The sequence below is a fragment of the Tenrec ecaudatus genome, chromosome 4, assembly GCF_050624435.1.
Source record: "Tenrec ecaudatus isolate mTenEca1 chromosome 4, mTenEca1.hap1, whole genome shotgun sequence".
In the NCBI taxonomy this organism is placed as follows: domain Eukaryota; kingdom Metazoa; phylum Chordata; class Mammalia; order Afrosoricida; family Tenrecidae; genus Tenrec; species Tenrec ecaudatus.
Genome location: NC_134533.1, coordinates 195,447,998 through 195,467,904, shown reverse-complemented (window position 1 = coordinate 195,467,904; position 19,907 = coordinate 195,447,998). Strand labels below are relative to the sequence as shown.

The window sequence follows — 19,907 nt, the reverse complement described above, 5'->3', positions numbered from 1 at the left end:
GACCCACGGAGACTATAGTAATCATAAACCCAGTCTTTATTGGCTGCCCTATCATCCCCACTTTACAGATAGGGAAACTGAGGAACAGAGAACTGTTATGGCAGGGAGGGGGGGTACATCTGCTCCCGATGTCCATGGATATTTTATCCATCATGCAATTGAAAACGTATCACTGGGATCCATGCTGTGAAGCAGACAGACGTTTGCTGTGTTGTTTTTGTGGTGTTCTGTTGAGTGGGTACCGACTCAGAGCAAGCCCACCTGATAGAGTAGAACTGCCCCACAGGGTTTCCCAGGCTGTAACTTGACACCGAAATGCCCGTCCTCCCACTGAGCTGCCCAGTGGATTGAAATGCTAACCTTCAATTAGCAGCTGGCCACTTGGCCTCTGCCCTCCCAGGTTGCCCTGGCGAGTAGGAAAGATGTCGAAGAGACTGGGGAATGGCGATAGCAACCAGAGACAATGGTTTGGAGCAAGTTTGCCTTGAAGAACCCAGAGTCAGGGCCAGGCCTGCAGGGGGTGGCAGAGACCTCCAGGGTGCAATATTTGAGGAGCCTCGTGTTCTCAGGCCATGAGTATGACAAAGCCAACCGAATGGCTAAATGCTTTCTAATTCTCCAATAATCGATACTGCTAGAAGACACTGTACTCCGGCAGCACCTAAGCCTATAGTTTTCTGGGTCTTTTCGGGGTGGAATTTGATAGGGTGCTTGGTGGCAGCCCCCTAAAGCTCCCGCCATGAGGACGTGCATAAGGAAGACAAGGGAGTGTTGCTGCTTTGAAGAGGACTCATTCAGGCCATCGATCGCTCCCAACACCCACTCAAGGTGCCACCTGGATCTTCAGGCCATGTGGCTGACTCAGTCGTTCTAGAGTTTCAGGAAGTGAGCGGGTGGAAATCCATCTGGTCAGAACAGTCTGATCCCTGCTCCACCACTCCCCTCCTCCTGCTGAAGTCCAGTTTAGTTCCTCAAAACAGTTCTTCCAACTGGGAGTGACACTATGGAATGCTTTCACAGTCTGGATCCCGAGCATTGTTGTGCCTTTACAGTTCTTCCCCCTTGTTTGGAGAAGTGGGGTAGGGATATTTTCCTCTTGGGGCAGGGAGGTTTTCCTTGTGGGATTTATCCTGTGGAAGAGGAAGTCTGACTCAGAACAAGGTGAGCTTTTCCAGGGCATCAAGTCGTACACTAAGGTAGACAGATCTGGGCGGGACTAGGAATCAGGGCCCTGGTGGGGACCAAGAGGAAGTACTGGACGGCTAGCCAAAAGGTTGGTGGTTCAACTCCACCCAAAGACCTCTGAGAAGAAAAGCCGGTTGTTGGCTTCCAAAAGCTTGCGGCCTTGAGAGCCCAATGGGGACGTTCTGCTCAGCACACATGTCATCTCCGTGTGTTGGGACTAACTAGATAAGCACTGGTGTGGCTTTCGCTTTGCCTCACGAGTCAGTTTCAACTTACTAGCATCAAGACACCAGGAAAAGAAAAGAAATAAAGTGGTGGGAACTGAAGTGCAGTAAGACAGGAAGAGGCAACAAACTGGCTGAGGAGCTTAACATGTAAGACCCTGCAGTCTTCCACCAACAGCTGTTTCTTGAATACTTGTAGGAAAGAGGATAGAGATAAACACAATGTACATGTTCCTTGACAGAATGTCTTGATGGACATATTTTCTGTATCTAGGAGTTGAAAAAATGTCAATCAGAGACATCTCAGGGAGTGTTTATGCCTGACATGCAAGAGTACTCACACACACACATTTTTTTTTTTAACCAAAGAGTAGAAGAAAAACCTACCAAATCTGTGAGTCATTTAGCCTGAACCTTGAGTCTAACCATCGCTTGGAACTTTGGGTGAAACTGTAAACAAGAGAGCTGAAATAAGATCAAACACTTCCAGGTCTGCTGGGCTCTCCTTTTATCAGTAAACTTTGAGCTTGCACACTTTGAATTTATGTGCTGTGGAAGGAGGAGAGGCGATGGGGAGAAGGAAACGGGTTTTAATTATCTGACTTTTCTTCATGAGCTTAGAGTTTACAAAGGCCTTTTGCTAGATTATCCCTTTGATCCCCACACCAGCTCTGTGAAGCCGGTGACTCTGTGCCCTCTGTATGATTCAGAAACGGAGACGTCAAGAGCTTAAATCCCCGAAGGGCCAGGGCTTGCACTGAGATCTTCAGCTTCATTTGACTTCCATTTCACCCTAATAATGAAAAGGTCTACTATAATCAATTCTTCAAAGACAGTAACCAAACTATACCCCAGGAAAGCAGACAGACAAAACTCCATAGAAGGGTGCTACGCAACAATGACTTTTACCCCCTGCCTTTTACACGAAGGTACCACCAGCTGTTGGAAATTGCCATTTGCTGATGGAAAGTACAAAGATCCCAGCTGAATGCCCATCAGCAGCTGTGTCAGTCGCAACCAATGGCGAGCCATGTTGATGGAGCAGACCAGCTCCCTAGGGTCGTCTTGGGTTTAGTATGTACAGGTCTTTCCTCTGGGTTCTGTTGGGTGGGTTCACACACACACCCTGCCCAAATATAAGATTTGTAGTTGGGCACCCACCACTGGTACCACCCTAAGATGCTTTGGTTTCCAGAGAGTTTTAAGACAAGGTTAACTGCTGAGTGATGGAAGGGACCAGTGTAAATCAGCGAAGCAGCTATTAGATCCGCTCGAAAACCCAGTGGTGTTTATGCCAACTGTGCCCTGACCACCACCCTCGGGATAAACGCATGTGACTCTCCACAGAGCACGCGGCCCTGACCAATCCATTCAGAATCTGCCACAATTCTTGGGGCATGGATAAGACACATCGGTGCCTTACCGCCACGCGCCCATTACCAGTGGCCGGTCCCCAAGAGCTCTCAGCTGTCCACTCGGCTTCTGGAGACCACGCAGCCTTTTAGCTGCACAGACTTTGCCGTGGGCCGTCCTGGGGACTGACCTACTTTGGATAAAGGCAAGCCCTGCTGTGAGTTGGAAGTAATATGGATTAAGTGCTGCCCTGTGGGGGACACCCTCTGGTGCCTCCTGCAAAGGAAGGAATTGCCTTTTATTTGCGGCCTCCTTCGAGGTGACTAGACTGAGGCTTTTTCTTGACTTTGTTTTATCCTAGTATTCAGAAGAGGACGCGCAGCCATGTGGTGAAAGACCGTGCACTCACCGCCAGCCGCAGCTTTGTTCCCAGAAAGGGGGGCAGATGGCCTGCAGCCAAAGGGCGGGTGTGTGTGTGTGTGGGGGGGGGGGGGCAAAGACCATTCACACTGATGCAGAAAGCTCAGCAAAGGTTGGGGGAAGGAGCCCGGGTCGTGTTCAGATGCTCAGGGCTTACATTAAACAATACAGCTTCTTTACCAGGTGGGTGACGGGAAGCTGCTGACACTTGGTGCCGTCTTGGGTGTCTCGGCATGGGGCTCTGGCCGGCTGCTCGTTGACTGTGATTCTCATGTCTGACTGGGGCTGGAGAGAAGCAGGGGCTGAGAAATCTAGAGGGATAAAGGAACCTTTTCACTTCTCTGGACTACATGACATCGTCATAACAACAGGCCTCTCCTAGCTCACATTTCCCAGAGTGGAAGGCAAAGTTGTCTCCCTAGAGAGGGATTGGCATGGGGGCGTGGTGAATGATGGGAACAATCGGGGTGGAAGTCAGCTTGTGATGGCTCGGGGTAGAGATCCTGGTTTAAACTGAGTGCTTTCTTCTCCAGGTGATTCCTGTGCCCACGGGCTGCCATCAACTCTGGGACAGAGAAAATGCAACCCAGAGCTTCAAGGTAGCCCAGAGCACCCAGAGTCCGCAGAGAGGAATGAAGCGTCCTGGAGTGTAGCGAGGAACATCATGTGGAAATTTCCATAGCAAGGGGGCTCAGAAGGTCCATAGCTATGGTTATTGCCAAGTTGGGCCACCTTCTCTCAGGTAGCTCAGAGGCAGGCCATCTGCTCTCGCTCTGGAACCTGGTAAGGCTGGCAAGAATCTTGGATCAGTTGCCCTCAGATCTGCTTCTTTAATATTATAGGAACCCCCACAACCCCCTCACCAATCTGTTGCAGCTCAAGCCCCGTCTCCTCCTGGTTAAACTTTCTGCCTTGGTTTTCACATCTGTACTGTGAGTGAAGATGCTCATGGACATCTTGGGATTTAGGAGGTGGGACTCTCGTCTTCCACGTGGGAGACCACACCACTCCTCTGTCAGCTCGTCATGCCCTGGTGGCTCGTGTGTGTCTTATGATGCTGGACGCTCTTCCACCAGTATGTCAAACACCAGCGGTGATCCACGGAGGACAGGTTCCACCTGAGCTTCCAGACCAAGAACAAGGAAAAAGGACTAGTTGGGACAACGATCAGCAGCAGAATATTGTCAGATAAAGCACGGATGATTAGTCCCTCAGGTTAGAAAGCACTCGAAATACCACTAGGGAAGAGCTGCCTCCTCAAAGCAACTTTAATGGCAAGGATAGAGCAAAACGCTCAGGACCCTCGTTTGCTGACGGGATATGATCAAAATGAGAAGGAGCAGTTGCCAACATCCACCGATAATCAGATTGTAAAGCGTACCAAGTGTGACTCTAGGGACACTGGAAGTCATCAAAGATGCAACTAAATGAATAAAGATGGATCTGAAAGGGATATGAGATGACATGGGTGATCGTGACCATTCTGAATTGGACAATCCTGTGTGGGGATTGACAGGGGCAAGGAAATGGTGTCACGTTCATCATCAGAAAGAACGTTTCAAGGTATCTTGAAGGACAGTGCTGTTTGTGACAGAATAACAGTCCGATAGCGATACACACAGCACTGGAACCTTAGCAGCAAAGCAGTGATGTGTGGGCTGCTAACTATAAGGTCAGCAGTTCAGAACCACCAGCCGCTCCTCAGAAAAAGACAAGAGTTTTTCACTCCCATAAAAAGGTACTTTCTTGGAAACTCATGGGCGCCGTTCCACCCTGTCTTATAAATGGTCTCCATGAGTAGGCATTGACCATGGCGGTGATTTTGAGTTTTGAGACCACTTCTCTGTCCATTTGCCATCCTGCGGTGCCTTGTGTGTTGCTGGTATACTGGGAGCCATGTCCCCAATATTTCAAATACCAGTAGGGTCACCCAAGGTGAACAGGTTTCAGCAGAACTTCCGAACTGAGAACAGACTTAGCCACAGGAAAAATCATGAACCAGCAGCGGTACATTGTCAGATGCTGGAAACCTCGCGAACACCAGCAGAACATTGTCAGAGAGAGGGCCAGAGTGAGCCCCTCAGGTTGGAAGGCACTCAAAACATGAGGAGCTGCCTTCCGAGAAACCGGAGTTGGACATAATGACACGGATGGAATAAAGCCTTCTAGGTCTTTATTTGCTAATGGACAAGACTCAGTATGAGAAGAGACAGCTGCAAACACCAATTAATAATTGGAACTTGGAATGGATGAAGGATAAATATAAGAAAATTGGAAGTCATCAAAAATGAATTGGAACCCATAACGAGCCACATCCTAGGCACTAGGGAACTTAAATGGGCTTGTTTTGACCATTTAAGATCAAATAATCACAGGATTTATCTTGCATGTTGGAGTACAATGCTGTCTATGACAGAAACTAGGAAATCCAGACAATACAACTATTATTCAAATGTATGCATTAACCACTAAAGTTTTGATGAAGATATTGAACATCTTCACTCTGAAACTGACCAAAAATACAATCAAATGCATTGATAATTATTGGCAATTGGGATACAAAAGTTGGAAACAAAGAAGAAGGAACAGTAGTTGGAAAGCATGGCCTTAGTAATAGAAATGAAGCTGGAGATCACATGATAGAATTTTGAAAGACCATTGATTTCTTCATCACAAATACCTTTTTCAATAACAAAAATGTGACTGTACTCATCATGACCTTCTCCAGGTAAAATACACAGAAATCAAATCGACCACATCCGTGGAAAGAGACTATGGACGAGCTCAATATTAGCAGCTAAAATCAGACTAGGGACCTGACCGTTAATTGGCCACACATAAGTTCAGGTTGAAGCTGGAGAAATATGAAACGTGCCCACGAGAGCCCAAACATGACCTTGAGAATATTCTACTTGAATTTCTAGAACATCTCAAGATCGATTTGGCTCACTGTACACTACTGACAGAAGTGCCCATGGGCCGTGGGATCACATCAAGAACACCACGAGTGAAGAAAGCCAAAGACCACGAAAAAGATGGGAAAGAATGAAAAGGCCAAAGAGGATGTCAGAAGAGACTCCCAAACTTGCCCTTGATTGTAGAGGACTTGCAGCAAGTGGAAGAAAGGATGGCCTCAAGAGCTGACCAGTAACCTTCAAAGGGCAACTTAATAAGACAAAGCAAAACATTACGATGAAAGGTGCAGATCCAAAAGGAAGAACATGCTTAGGGTATCTTATACTAAAAGAACTCAAGAAAAAGAAAATCAAGCCTTGAGTTTCAATATTGAAACAGTCTATGGGAAAATATTTAATGATGCAGGAAACATCAAGAGAAGACAGAAAGGATAAGCAGAGTCACTGTGCCAAAGAGAACTAACTGACATTCAACCATTTTAAGAAGTAGGAAGAACCTATGGTACTAAAGGAAGAAGTCCAGGGTGCACAAAGGCATTAGGGAAAAACAAGGCTCCAGGAACTGATGGAATAACAATGGAAAAATTTCAACAAGCTGGTAAAGCACTGGAATCATTCATCACTGCCAAGGAATTTGAAAGATAGCTACCTGGTCAACTGATCGGAAGAGAATCATACTGGCAACAATTCCAAAGAAAAGTAACCCAATAGATTGCTCAAATTACTAAACAATATCATTACTATGACATGCAAGTAAAATTTTACTGAAGATCATTCAACAATGGTTGCAGTAGTTCATCAACAGGGAACTGCCAGACAATCAAGCTGGATTCAGGAGAGGGTATGGAACAAGGAATATCATTGCCAATGTCATATGGATCTTGACTGAAAGAAGATAATACCAGGAAAATGTTCACGTGTGTTTTATTGACTGTGCAAAGACACTCAGCTTTGTGGATCATAACAAACCATAAATAGTCTTGAGAAGGATGGTGTGGTAGTCACAAAATTACATATCAACTTGATAAAAGAATGAAGGGGTGGAGTCTAGCCTGTCAATCAGGTCACAGCCTGATGATCCATCCTTGTGGGAATAACCTTCTAATGAGGATTCTGGGAAATTCCTCTCTTCCTCCACAGAGATGGGAAACACGCTCTCTGCTTCACTTTCCTGTTGACGAACCACATGGAGCCACACTGATGGCAGCCAGAGCTCTGGAGATGCTTCTACCACCACTGAATCCACAAGACTTTATACCCACAGGCCTATGATCTTCCTGCATTGGGCATCATTGCATGTGTTCGTGAGTCTTAAGAGGAAATTATGTAGCGGACATATGGGCTAATGTTGGATTCATGGACTTAATCTGGCCTGGGTTGGGATATTTTCTAAATATACAATTACTCTTCAATATAAAGCTCTCTCTTACACACAGATGAGTGTCAATGGATTTGTTTCTCTAGTCAACCCAGCCTAACATATAAGGGAAATCCAGAATGTCTTATTGTGCTAATGTGGAATCTATACATGGTCCAAGAGGCAATCATGTTAACAGAAAAGGAAATATTGGATAGTTTAACATCAGGAAAGGAATAATACAGTTTTGTATCTTCTCACCGCCCTTATTCAATCTGTAAGCGAAGCTAATAAGCAGAGACATTGGACTAATGAACAAGAATATGGCATCAGGATTTGAGGAAGACTTATTAACAACTAGTTAATACAGGTGATACCACCTGGCTTGCTGATAGTGAGGATCACTTGAAGCACTTGCTGATGAATTTGGTTTACAACTCAATGTAAAGAAAACAAAAATCCTTCCAATCGGACCAAAAGGTAACATGACAAGAAATGGAGCAAAGATTGATGTTGTTAAGGACTTCAGCTTGCTTGGGTTCACAATCAATGCTTATGGAAGCAGCAGCCAGGAGATCAAAGGATGCATCGCATTACTTAAATCTATTGCACCAGACTTCTTTAAAGTACTGAAGAGCAAGGATGCCACTTTGGTCCACCTCAGAGTACTAAGGTACCTCTGAGCCAAGCCATGTTATTTCCAATCATCTCATATGCAGGTGAAAGTTGAACATCGAATAAGAAAAGCCCAAGGAGAGTCGATGCATTTGAATTATGATGCTGGAAGGAATATTGAATGTACTATGCACTGCCAAAAGAACACATGAATTTGTTTGGAAAGAAGTACACCCAGAATGTTCCATAGAGGCAATGATGGCGAGTCTTTGTCTCACATACTTTGGACATGTTGACAGGAGGACCCAAACCCTGAAGAAGGACTTCATGCTTGGTGGAAGAAGAGTGACAACGAAGGTGGACTACACAGTGGCTGCAACAATGGGCTGAGACATAAGAACGATTGTGAGGGTGACACAGGACCAGGCAGTGTTGCCTTCTGTTGTACGTGTTGCAGCTTTAAACGCGAACCAACTCGATGGCACCTAACAATAACAACATAAGGGAAAGTGCTCAATGTAACTATGATTCATATCTATGCCCCAACCACTATGAAAATGAAGAATCATAGCTGTGTCTTCATTTTGAAATTGATCAAACATGTCATGAAGATGCATAATTACTGGTGATCCCACTGTGAAAGTTGGAAACAAAATGGAAGGACCAGTAGTTGAAAAAATCATATGACCTTGGCGATAGAAATAAAACTATACTTGGCTAGACCAGAGGATGTACAGTGGTACAGATAAGAGCTGGAAACACAGGGAATCCAGGGCAGATCAACCCCTCAGGACCAATCATGAGAGTAGCCGTACCAGGAGGGGAAGGGGAAGGGGAGCTGGGGGAAGGATCTGCATATAATCTCCTCCCTGGGGAACGGACAACAGAAAAGTGGGTGAAGGGAGTCGTCGGACAGTGTAAGACATGACAAAATAATAATAATCTATAAATTATCAAGGGTTCATGGGGGAGGGGGAAGGGAGACGGGAGGGGAAAAAAGGAGCTGACACCAACGGCTCAAGTAGAAAGCAAATGTTTTGAGAATGACGATGGCAACAAATATACAAATGTACTTGACACAATGGATGGATGGATTATGATAAGAGTTGTATAAGCCCCCAATAAGATGATTTAAAAGATTTTATACCTTATCATTTGATCTTCCTTTTGACCCATTTCAAATATTTTTTCTAATTTATATTTTCTATATTCTTTTCAATTGAGGTTTCCCCCCTCTTTTTTACTTTGTTATTGTTGTTAGTTTTTGTTGTTGTTTTCTTTCCTGTATATGAAATCCATTATAGGAAAAATCTACAGAGCTGGTTAGGTAGATTAATGGTTTCTTGGGGCTATGGCCGGGGAGGAGGATGGGGGAATGTGGGTCCAATAACAATGGTGACAAGAAAGAAGAAAATGTACTAAAACTGATTGTGGCCATAATTGTACAACTTTTCTTGATATGACTGAACTATTAATTTGTGTATTATATGCCAATAAAACATTTTTTAAAGAAAAAGCCCAGATAGGAAATATTTTAAACTTGTAGGCCATACAATCTCTTATCAAAACTGTTCAACATTCTATTGCAGCGTGGAAGCTCTCACTGAGAAAATGGGCCTGGCCTTGTTCCAACAATACTTGAAAGACAACAGTAGTTGTCCAACTCTCAGGCCACAGCTTACCAACCCTTGTTGCGACCTTTTAATAGTTTCTCATGTTGTGGTGACCCCAACCATAAATTTATTTTCGTTGCTATTTCATAACTGTAATTTTGCTACTGTTATGAATCGGGCAACCCCTGTGAAAGGGTCGTTTGACCCTCAAAGGGGTTGCAGCCCACAGGTTGAGAACCACTGGTCTAGAAGAACATGTGTGTGACAGGATATACTGTTGCTATTCTTTTGGAAAATTCTTTGTGCCAAAGTTTACCCTGTTCTCAGAGGAAGAAGAAATTCCTTCATATTATATTAATATTACAAGTACTGGGGGACATGCCTCTGAATGGGAGGACAGGGTATGGGGGCTACATGTGACCTCCTCTGGATTTAGAAGGGAGGAACATGTAAGTCCATATCTGCCCAAGGCTGATTCCTATGAGGAAGAGGTCAGACATGCCTCCACCCTCCACTCTCCACCCTTCACCTTACGCGAACATCAACCATCCCTGCCATGGTACGCTCTTTCTTGGCTGGGCTTGATAATACATGGCCTGGGCCACTCAGAACTCACAAACAGTACTCACAGTTACGGGGTTATTAGGAAACTTAACAGATGACCACAAATCAGGATCAGAAAGCATTATAGCACCATAGCCCTTTTGTTTGTAGCAGCAATGCATCTCAGCCACTCAAACAGAATGCCTCTCTGTCCTTGACCTCTCCGTCATATCTCTTGGTCTCTGCCCTGCTCTGGCAAGTGTTACAAGTGGTTGTTAATGCCCAAAGGGCACCTCATCTGCCAGCCAACCTCTTCCCAAGACACTCAGCTGTACTTGTTCTACTGACTAGAGGGCCCTTTGCTCTGTCTCTTAGTCTTCTGAGACAAGCTGTGGTGTCTGGTGCTTCTGCAGTGTCCACCACCGCAGCCGGGGGTCTTGCAGTTACTCCATGTGTAGTGGTTCTTTGTGATGGCCGTGGGAGTTTCTCTTCCTGCTTCTGAGATGGTTCACTTATACGCAGAGGAACGATGGAATTGACCAGTCCCCTCCTTAGAGCCTTTGTATCTGTTACCTGCTCCTATGCAGTCCTTCGGTGGAAGTTACAAAGACTATGGACCCATACCAAGTAGTTTCACTTCACTACAGTTTACTTAAGCCAACAAAACCCTCTTCCCACCAGGCCCACCTCCATAGCAGCTGAGGTAGTTAGCTTATTGTGCCAACCTGGCCAATAAACACAGGGGGGATTATTTGAAGGCAGAGGGAGAAATGGCTTGGTGAGCCTCGCCTTGCGATTTCTCAGGTCTCTTGCTTTGTGATGGTCGCACCAGGGTGCAGCTGCCTTACCAGTTCCCTGCTTCAGCCTGTAAGGCTCACTTCCTGCAAGACATCCCGAGGAGAAGCCACATAGACCTACCTCGATGCAGCCCTGGGTGCTGGAGCACCCGTGTGTGGAGACCCCTGCCAGAGCTAAAATGTTTACACATTCACTCACGTGGCTTTCCTCCTGCAGTCGGCATCATAGTATGTGTTTTGCGAGATGGAGGAGGACTTTGTGGATTGGTGTTGGACTTATGGGTTAATGGGTTAATGTTGGACTTGTGGGCTTGGGCAGCACTGGGTTGGGATGTTTTCTTGATGTGCACTTAACCTTTATATAAAACTTTCTCTTATACATGAGTTTCTGTGGATTTGTTTCTCAAAAGTACCCAGACTAATGCAGCAGCTCACATCCCAGGACACTGCTAAGTGAAAAGGAGGAACTGGTCTACCTAGGTAACCTGAGGCCCCACTTGGGTGGTCTTTTGCTTTGGGAGTCTCCACCAAGTACGTGTTTTTCCTTTCTGGGGCTCCTGGCATCGTGTGACTTTCCCCTGCTAGCCAAGAGCCCTCAACTTGGAATTTCCCAAGCATCGTGGCACTAAGAGAATTCATCGGGTATTCCTCCGGGTGCAGAATCAGACAAAAAGTTCAGAAAGGTACAGATGAAATATTTAAAAACCAGAACAAGACAGGCTACGGCCAGGTTGTTAGGTAACACCAGGCAATAGGCCATCTTCTACTTTTAATACTGTATTTTATCTCCTTTTTGAGACGCTCTAATAATTTCAATCATCTGTTTACACCAGGAAGGCAACTTGTCTTTCTCATCACAGCCTCTAATCTCACACGATCTGGTCCCTGTATACCTCACTGGCTTCATCTCAACTCACTTGTTCTTTCACTACCATCTTCTGACCTGATTTCTGTTTCTTAAGGCTTTGCACTTGCTGATTTTTTCTATCCAGCAAACTCTTTCCCCAGTTCGCACGTGATGCTTCCCAGAGATCCGCTTGTACTTTTAGTCCTCCCTCTTTGGTTATCTGAAATCATCCTTTTAATTGATCCGCTCACTTGTTCGTTGTCTGTCATTCTTCGAGAACACCAACCTCACGTGCGAAGGTTCTATCTATCTTGTTCATGGCGGTATTCCCAGTACATACGGTAATTCATGGTCCATAACAGGCATTCAATAAATACCTGTTAGGTAAATGAATTAAAGTCTCACTTTTGATTGACACTAAGGAAACTTTCTGGAAGCAATCAATCTTCAGGTCTCTCCATCTTGTTTTCTAGACCATGCCAAAAAAAAAAAAAAAAAAAGAATCCGGAGCTATCGAAGTCAGACAGAGGCAGAAAGATGCTACTGAAGCCAAATTTCATTTCCAAGCAGACATAGTCTTTGCGTTTTAGTCATTGTGGTTGGAGGCAAGTGAAGTCATCCATTCCATCTAAGAAGAAAGGTCAGAGGGCAAATAGTCACACAAGACATAAAGAGCTAAAATTCCACCGCCTTGGCATCACAGAGATACTTGATTGTGCTGAACGTGGTTGGGTTCATCTGAGCCTACCTGAGTAGGATGCCACTTCAGTTGTCTGGGTCTGAATTAGATGGGGAGCCATCCGGAGAGGGTCAGGGCTCAGCACCAGAGGTCCAGTCATCATTCAGCTGCAGGCGCCTCGTGGTTCCGCCACCTCCGCTTCATGGGCTTTGCTAATGTCCTTTTGAAGCTGTGTGGGAGGAATTGGACTCTGAGTTGGCTTCCATTTTTTCGTGGAACCATCTAGAAGATCAACTTGGGGGATAAATCACCAAGTTTCTGCAGCGCAGCTTTAACCACAGTCTACAGTGCCTGGGCCAACTACAAGATGTCTCAGATTATGTGTCCCAAGACTATGTTGGCTGGTGATGGGGCTGCCAGCATTCCCCATCTCTCATCCTCAGGAAAAATGAGAAAAGCTGCTTCTTTTCTGGGAAGGCATAGGATTTGGAGAGCTAATTGAGATGTTATGTCTTTTTTGTTTGTTTCTCACATGCTTTTATAATTATTTAATTTATTGTGATTTGAGTGAACGTTTACGGAGTAAATGGGTCTCTCACTCAGCAGTTCTTACACATTTGGATTTGTGACCTGGATTGTAAGCCCACTCCCTCTCTGCATTCTTACAAGTCCTTCCTGTTTGCTGGGCTTCATATGTGGGCAGATGCTTCCCTTTGAGCTCCTAAGGCTCAGTTGTTCTAGGGATGGCGTATCTCTCTAGTGTTATTGTTTACCTAAACATCTGCAGTCTTGGACGATTTGATGAGTGTCTAGTTAGTACTTTGCAGGGCACAGACTCCATCTCCTTTTGAAGATGGTCAAGATGGGGAGAGATTTAGGCCCCAAATTTAGGTCATTGTGGAGCATTGCTCTCGACCAGAAGGTTGGACACCCAGACTGAAAAAACCCAAGATAGCTTAAGTCCAGAAAAGGAAATTTATATATATTCATCTGTGGTGTTCATTGTCAAGACAGTGGTTAGGCATGTCTTGATTGGGTGCTGATTGGGTGTGTTTAGTTCGTGAAAATTTATCAAGCAGGTCAGCTAGGACATGCACTTATATCTGGACATATTCATAATTCAATAAAATTAAAGGAAATTAAATTTTAATTTAATGTTTTAAAAATGAGTCTAGGAAAAGAGATGGGTGCCTGGTGATGTTAGAAGCATTCCTTAGATACTATGAGAACTTTTTTTTCACAAACTAAACCCACTTACGAGATCAGCACCCAAGCAACACACAAAGCATGATGACAGACTCAGAAAGCCCACCCCACTTTCCCTCCACTCAGTGTTCCCCGTGCCTAACCACTATCTTGACATTGAACACCACAGGTGAATTTGCTTATTTCTTTTGACAAGACAAAGTCATTTTTATTTAGAGGGGGAAAAAACCAGCTGCATAATACAAAGTTAGATATAATCTCACAAAAAACCGTCTGTGTGGGGAGGGCTGTGGCCAGTACCAGGGCCAAGGGAGTGCCGGCTGCCACCAGGAGCTACCTTGCAGCTGTCACGCCCAGGCTGGCTGGCCTGTCCCAGGAGGTGAGGGCAAAGGGCACGGCAGTTCTCGAAGAACTGCTTTAAGATAAACTCTAGCTCACGCTCAGGGGGCTCTGGCACCACTTATTGGGAAAGATCTGCGCAGAGAGGAGGGCAGAGGGCCCTGTAAGCAGCGGTGTGTGGCTAATGGAATGTCCTGGTTGATGGCATGGTGGTGGCTGGGAAACCTCTGCCTAGGCATTGTAGGAAGAGGACAACACGTTGCCACCATGGCCTGTCCAATTCGTGTGGATGAATTGTCCTGGTTTGGTTAAGAGTTCATAAGTGTGAGCTCCAAAGTAGTCCCGCTGAGCCTGGATGAGGTTGGCGGGCAGCATCTCGTGTCGGTAGCCATCGTAGAAGGAGAGCGCGGTGGTGAAGCAGGGCATGGGGATGCCTATCTGGACCCCTGTGCTGATGGCCCACCGCCAGGAGTCCTGGCAGTTTTCGACAGCTAACTTGAAGAAGTCATCCAACAGGAGATTCTGAAGGTCTGGGTTTCGGTCAAAAGCATCCTTTATCTTCCCCAGGAAGACACTTCTGATGATGCAGCCCCCCCCTCCACATGAGGGCAATACCACCATAGTTGAGGGTCCAGCCAAATTCGGTGGCTGCCTGCCGGAGCAGCATGAAGCCTTGAGCGTAGGAGATGATCTTGGACGCATAGAGGGCCTTCCGAATGTCCTCCAGGAATGACTTCTTGTCTCCAACGAATAGGGCCTTAGGGGGACCCTTTAGCTTTGTGCTAGCCTGTATCCACTCATCCTTCAGCGATGATAGGCACCGAGCAAAGACAGCTTCTCCGATGAGGGTGACAGGCATCCCGTACTCTAGGGCTGAGATGGCCGTCCACTTCCCGGTGCCCTTCTGCCCTGCGCTGTCCCTGATCTTCGGCAACAGGTGTTTGCCATCGGTATCTTTGAACTTGAGGATGTTGGCTGTGATTTCAATCAGGAAGGAGTCTAGCTCCGTCTTATTCCATTCCTCAACTGCCTTGGCCATCTCGTCATGCTCCATGCCGAGAACGTCTTTCATCAGGTGGTAGGCCTCGCAGATGAGCTGCATGTCGCCATACTCAATCCATTGTGCACCATCTTCACAAAGTGGCCTGCTCCCTCCTCGCCCACCCAGTCACAGCAGGGTTCTCCGGTGCCCACTTTCGCAGCAATGCCTTGGAAAATTGTCTGAATGTGCGGTCAGGCTTCTTTGTTTCCTCCTGGCATGAGCGACGGGCCGTATCGGGCCCCATCTTCACCACCACTCACTCCACTCCCCACAAACAAGATCCCCTTGGCCTTGAGGTCCAGACATCGTCTCGTGGTATCCCTGTACTCAGAATTCCCCCATCGATGATGATGTCACCAGCATCCAACAACGGCACCGGTTTTTCAATGAAATCGTCAACGGCTTGACCAGCCTTCACCAGAAGCACGATCCGCCGAGGCTTCTTCAGCTTGGAGACCATTTCGTTCAAGGAGTGAGCGCCAATCACTTTGGTGCCCTTTGCCTCGTTGGCCAGGAAATCATCAACTTTGGAGACCGTCCTGTTAAACGCACAGACCACAAAGCTGTGGTCATTCATGTTCAGAATGAGGTTCTGGCCCATGACGGCCAGTCCAATCAGTGCAATATCAGCTTTGGCCATGGCGGCATCGGTCAGGAGAGAGCCGAGGAGTCCGGTGGAAGAGGGTTCGGAGCTCGCGGGCGACGGAGACTCAGAGTCGAATTTGCTTATTTCTTACATTGAGTCTTTCATTAATTAATATTTGATTTATGAAACTCGTCCATGTAATACTTAGAGAACCCACTGCCAGCGAATTAGTTTGGATTCACAGCCGCCCTGTAGACAGCGTGGAACTGCCCCTCAGGGTTTCTGAGACTGCACATCTGTATGGGAGCAGACAGCTTCCTCCCTCTCCAGAGGAGCAGGTGGAGGATTTGAACAGCTCACCTTTGAGTTAGCAGCCCAGTGCTTACTCCCTTTGCCACCAGGGCTCCTTGTTGTAACACATGTGGTTAGTGTTAGATGCTGTCACGTCAATTCTTAACTCAGAGGGTCCTTATGCACAACGGACAAAACACAGCCAGGTTGTACACCAGCCTTAGAGTTGTCTTCTACGTGAGTCCATTCTTGAAGTCCCTGTGTCAGTCCACCTCCGTAAGGCGCTCTGCTTTTCCTCTGCCCTCCACCATGTCCTTTTACTGAGCATGAGGTCCTTTTCTACTGGTCTCTCCTGATGACATGGCTAAAGCATATGAGACAAAGTCTCACCGTCTTCACTTCTACGGGACACTCTGTCTGTACTTCTTCCCAGAAAGATTTGTCTGCTCTTCTGCACGTCCAAGGTACTTTCAATATTCTTCCCAACACCGTAATTCAAATGCATATATTCTCCCGCAGTCCCCCTTATTCAATGTCTAATGTTCACGTGTGTGGGCGACATATAGCAATGATTGAGTTCTTCTTGCCACTGCAGAGTGTTCCATTGTGTGAATTTATTGATCCCTACCATTGTTAGTATGAAAATTGGAGTCGTTTCCCATTTAGGACTATTTTAAATAATGCTTCTATGAACATTCCAGTACTTGGAGAAAATCTGTATGTTGGGAATAGCCAAGGCGTGGGGTTTCTGGGTGCTACGGCATGTATGCATTTGACTTTATTAGAAACTGCCAGGCAGTTGTCCAGTGTAGTTGCTCCATTTTACGTCTCAATCAGCACTGAGTTCTTATTGTTTCATATTTCTGCCAACAGGTAGCATTCTCTGTCCTTTTCATTTGAGCAATTCTAAGGTGTTCTTTTATTTTACTGCCTTTCTCATTTACTCTTTTCGGTCTGTTTCTTTCTGCAGATGGCCTGTCTCTGCTTTCCACCTCCACGTAGAGGGGCTCTGGAACCCCCGTTCCTGAGAAGTCACATACTCTTCCTTCCCAGGAATCCAGTCAAAAGTGGATATCTCTTAGTGCCGTTCCTAAATGAGAGAAAGTATTTCTGGGCCAATTATTGCAGGACTAGGTCATGTTAGATAAACAAGACTCCTGGGACAGTATAACTCAACCTTCTGCCATGGAGTTCATTTCAACTCAGAGTGTCGAGACTGTAAATTTTAACAGGGACTGTCACATCTCTCTCCTGACGAGTGGCTAGTGGGTTTGAATAGAAGACCTTGCCTAACTCACAGTGCCATCTATATGATTGATTCCCTAAAACGGGGACCAGGGAGAAGTCCAATATGCATCCTCTTTACAAGCCTCACAAGAAATCATCCAAAAAATGTCCTGTAAGACAACTTCTGAACAAAAGAAGGAGACATTCACTCATTTATTTAATAAATTGTGTTAGTCCAGGTTGACTAGAGAAACACACATTCATATGTGTATAAGAAAGAGATTTATATAAAAGAGAACTTGTTTATTGAGAAAACATCCCAGCCCTGTCCAGATCAAGTCCCTAAGTCTGATATTAGCCCATATGTCTGATACTAGTCCGTAAATTCCTCTTTAGACTCATGCAGCACATGCAATGGTGCCAAATGCAGGAGGATCACAGGTCAATGGGTAGAAGATCTTGTGGATCCAGTGGCAGTGGAAATATCGCAATGCTGGCATGAGTCTCCACGTACCTATTCCAGCTCTTTGAGTGTCTCAACTACAGGAAAGAGAAGGCAGAGAACAACAGGTATGACCTCCCGTGAGCTACTTATCTCCATTGTGTCTCCAAATGAGGTCATCAAACTGTGACCTCACTGACAGGCTAGAGTTCACCCCTTTGCTCAAGTTGACAGGATATTATGTAACTGCCACGCAAATATCGAGCAAGCTCCTACTAAGTGGAAGGCATTGTTTTTTATGTTGAATATATGGCAATTGACATACGTGGCAGTTTCTGTCCTTTGTTCCTTTGTCTATTTCCTCATCGAGAGACTAGAGAAAATGCAAATACTTTATATCTTGACCAACATTTTTTAAAGTATCTGTATCAGACACTCTGAGACTCCTTAGGAACATGTCTTTCCTTTATTTACTTCACAAAATGCTTCCGGTTAATGGGTTTGACAAGGTCATGTCAAGAGAATGGCTAGTGTATGGGTTGTATATTAGGACTAATATAATCTGCAGTGGGAATTTTACATATGAAGAGGGGTTTATTTTAAGATTAACTTTCATATATTCTCAGTTTCTAGAGTGAGTGAGCAGAGCAACAAATTCTATGCATTCAAGTCAGGGTTGAATTCTAAGAACTGGGCTGGTGGTGTGATTCACGAATGTAGTATACCTGATTCAGTGGCAGCGAGTTGGGTTTTGGGGAATTGGTTAGCTTTAGAAACACACAACACTAAGGTACTGTGATATGAAAACAGTCCAAAGAGAGCAGTGGGTCTGTAAGTGGCTCATGATCATGATCTGATGCACTTTTATTCCAAGAAGGGCCCTTAACAAGGTGCATATCTTTTGACATGGCAATTTCATTTGCTTGGAATCTAGAATAAGGAAATAATCCTATTAAGGAGAAATGGAACCATATCCTCTCAGTCTTCCTGGTTTCACTCCTCTTGGGTGCTCAGATAGGACCATTCTCAGCTAATTTGACAGCATTTATTACAAGCAGGCTGAAGACAAAAATTAGAGGGCCTTAGGAAATCAGTAGGACGAATCTGCATGTTGCCCTTTGGGAGGTGGGGAGGTGAGGGGCCGTCACTTGCTGTGATGAAGTGTGCTTTCCATTAGGCAAATCGGGAGGAAGCTGGTCGAAGTTTTTATTACTTGAGAGGCTGAACTGGATTACAAGTATTCTCTTTTCTCTGTGGGTTTATAAGAGCAAAGCACTCCCAATTTCTCTTTGGAATTTTTGACTCCTGGGTACAAAAAAATTTCTATGATCCTTTGACCAAATCAGAGTCATTGGGATTTAAAAGACATAGAGACAGGCCTTGAAGAAGGTAGAATGTTGGTCCCAAAACTCATTTTTATCGAGGCCATGCTAAGCTGCCTCTGTGTTTCCAGGAGTAGAAAGTAGAACTGTTGGTGGTTTTGAACTGCTGGCCTCACAGATCACAGAGCATCTCTGAACCATTATACCACCAGTGCTAAATGTGAAAAAGTACTGTCTAATATACCAGGAGCAAACAGTGAATGAGTATGCACACTAGAACTGACTGTGATGATGTATACACAACTCTTTTTAAAAAAATGACTTAACTATGGAAGTGTATTGTGGTAGTTACATAATCTGTTGTCAATTTGAGACTTCAGAGTGACAGGGTGGAGTTTAGCCTGTCAGTCGGGTCTCAGTTTGATGACATCATTTGGAGGTGTTAAGGAGATCAATAGCTCTCTGGACGCGGGACACACGCTCATTCCCTGTGAGACATTACTGACAATGAGCCTGATGGAGAGACACTGATGAAGCCAGAGCCCTGGAGCTGGAGGAGCCACGTGGAGACCCACACCTGCACTGAAATGCTTCTACTGCCACTGGATCCACAAGACTTTTCATCCACTGGCCTGTGATCTTCCTGAATTCGGCGTCATGGCAGGTGTTTTGTGAATCTGAAGAGGAATTTACAGAGTAGTACTTTACATATGGGCTAATCTCAGACTTAGGGACTTGATCTAGCCTGGACTGGGATGTTTTCTTAATGTAAAAGGACTCTTTATGTAAAGCACTTTTCTATACACATATGAATGTCTATGAATTTGCTAGTCCACCCAGACTAACTAATGTATGATATGTGAATTTTATATTATGCAAACTACTGAAGAAAGGAAAGAAACCA

The 19,907-nt window shown here is 45.4% G+C and overlaps 1 protein-coding gene and 1 pseudogene across 7 annotated transcripts in view; both read right to left on the bottom strand.

Annotated features, from left to right (window-relative positions):
- Positions 1-19,907, bottom strand: part of DPH3 (diphthamide biosynthesis 3) — a 219,553-nt gene that overhangs the window by 26,583 nt on the left and 173,063 nt on the right. For 2 of the 7 annotated variants that reach the window (XR_012784014.1, XR_012784018.1), the window contains 2 exons: positions 12,618-12,777; positions 9,536-12,497 (listed from right to left, as the gene is read on the bottom strand). The exons of the other annotated variants lie outside the window; for them this stretch is intronic. The gene's annotated coding sequence lies outside the window, so the exon portion shown is untranslated. Of the gene's footprint in view, positions 1-9,535; positions 12,498-12,617; positions 12,778-19,907 lie in introns of those variants that run through there. 7 annotated transcript variants of the gene reach the window in all.
- On the bottom strand, positions 14,133-15,869 carry LOC142445390 (6-phosphogluconate dehydrogenase, decarboxylating pseudogene; annotated as a pseudogene).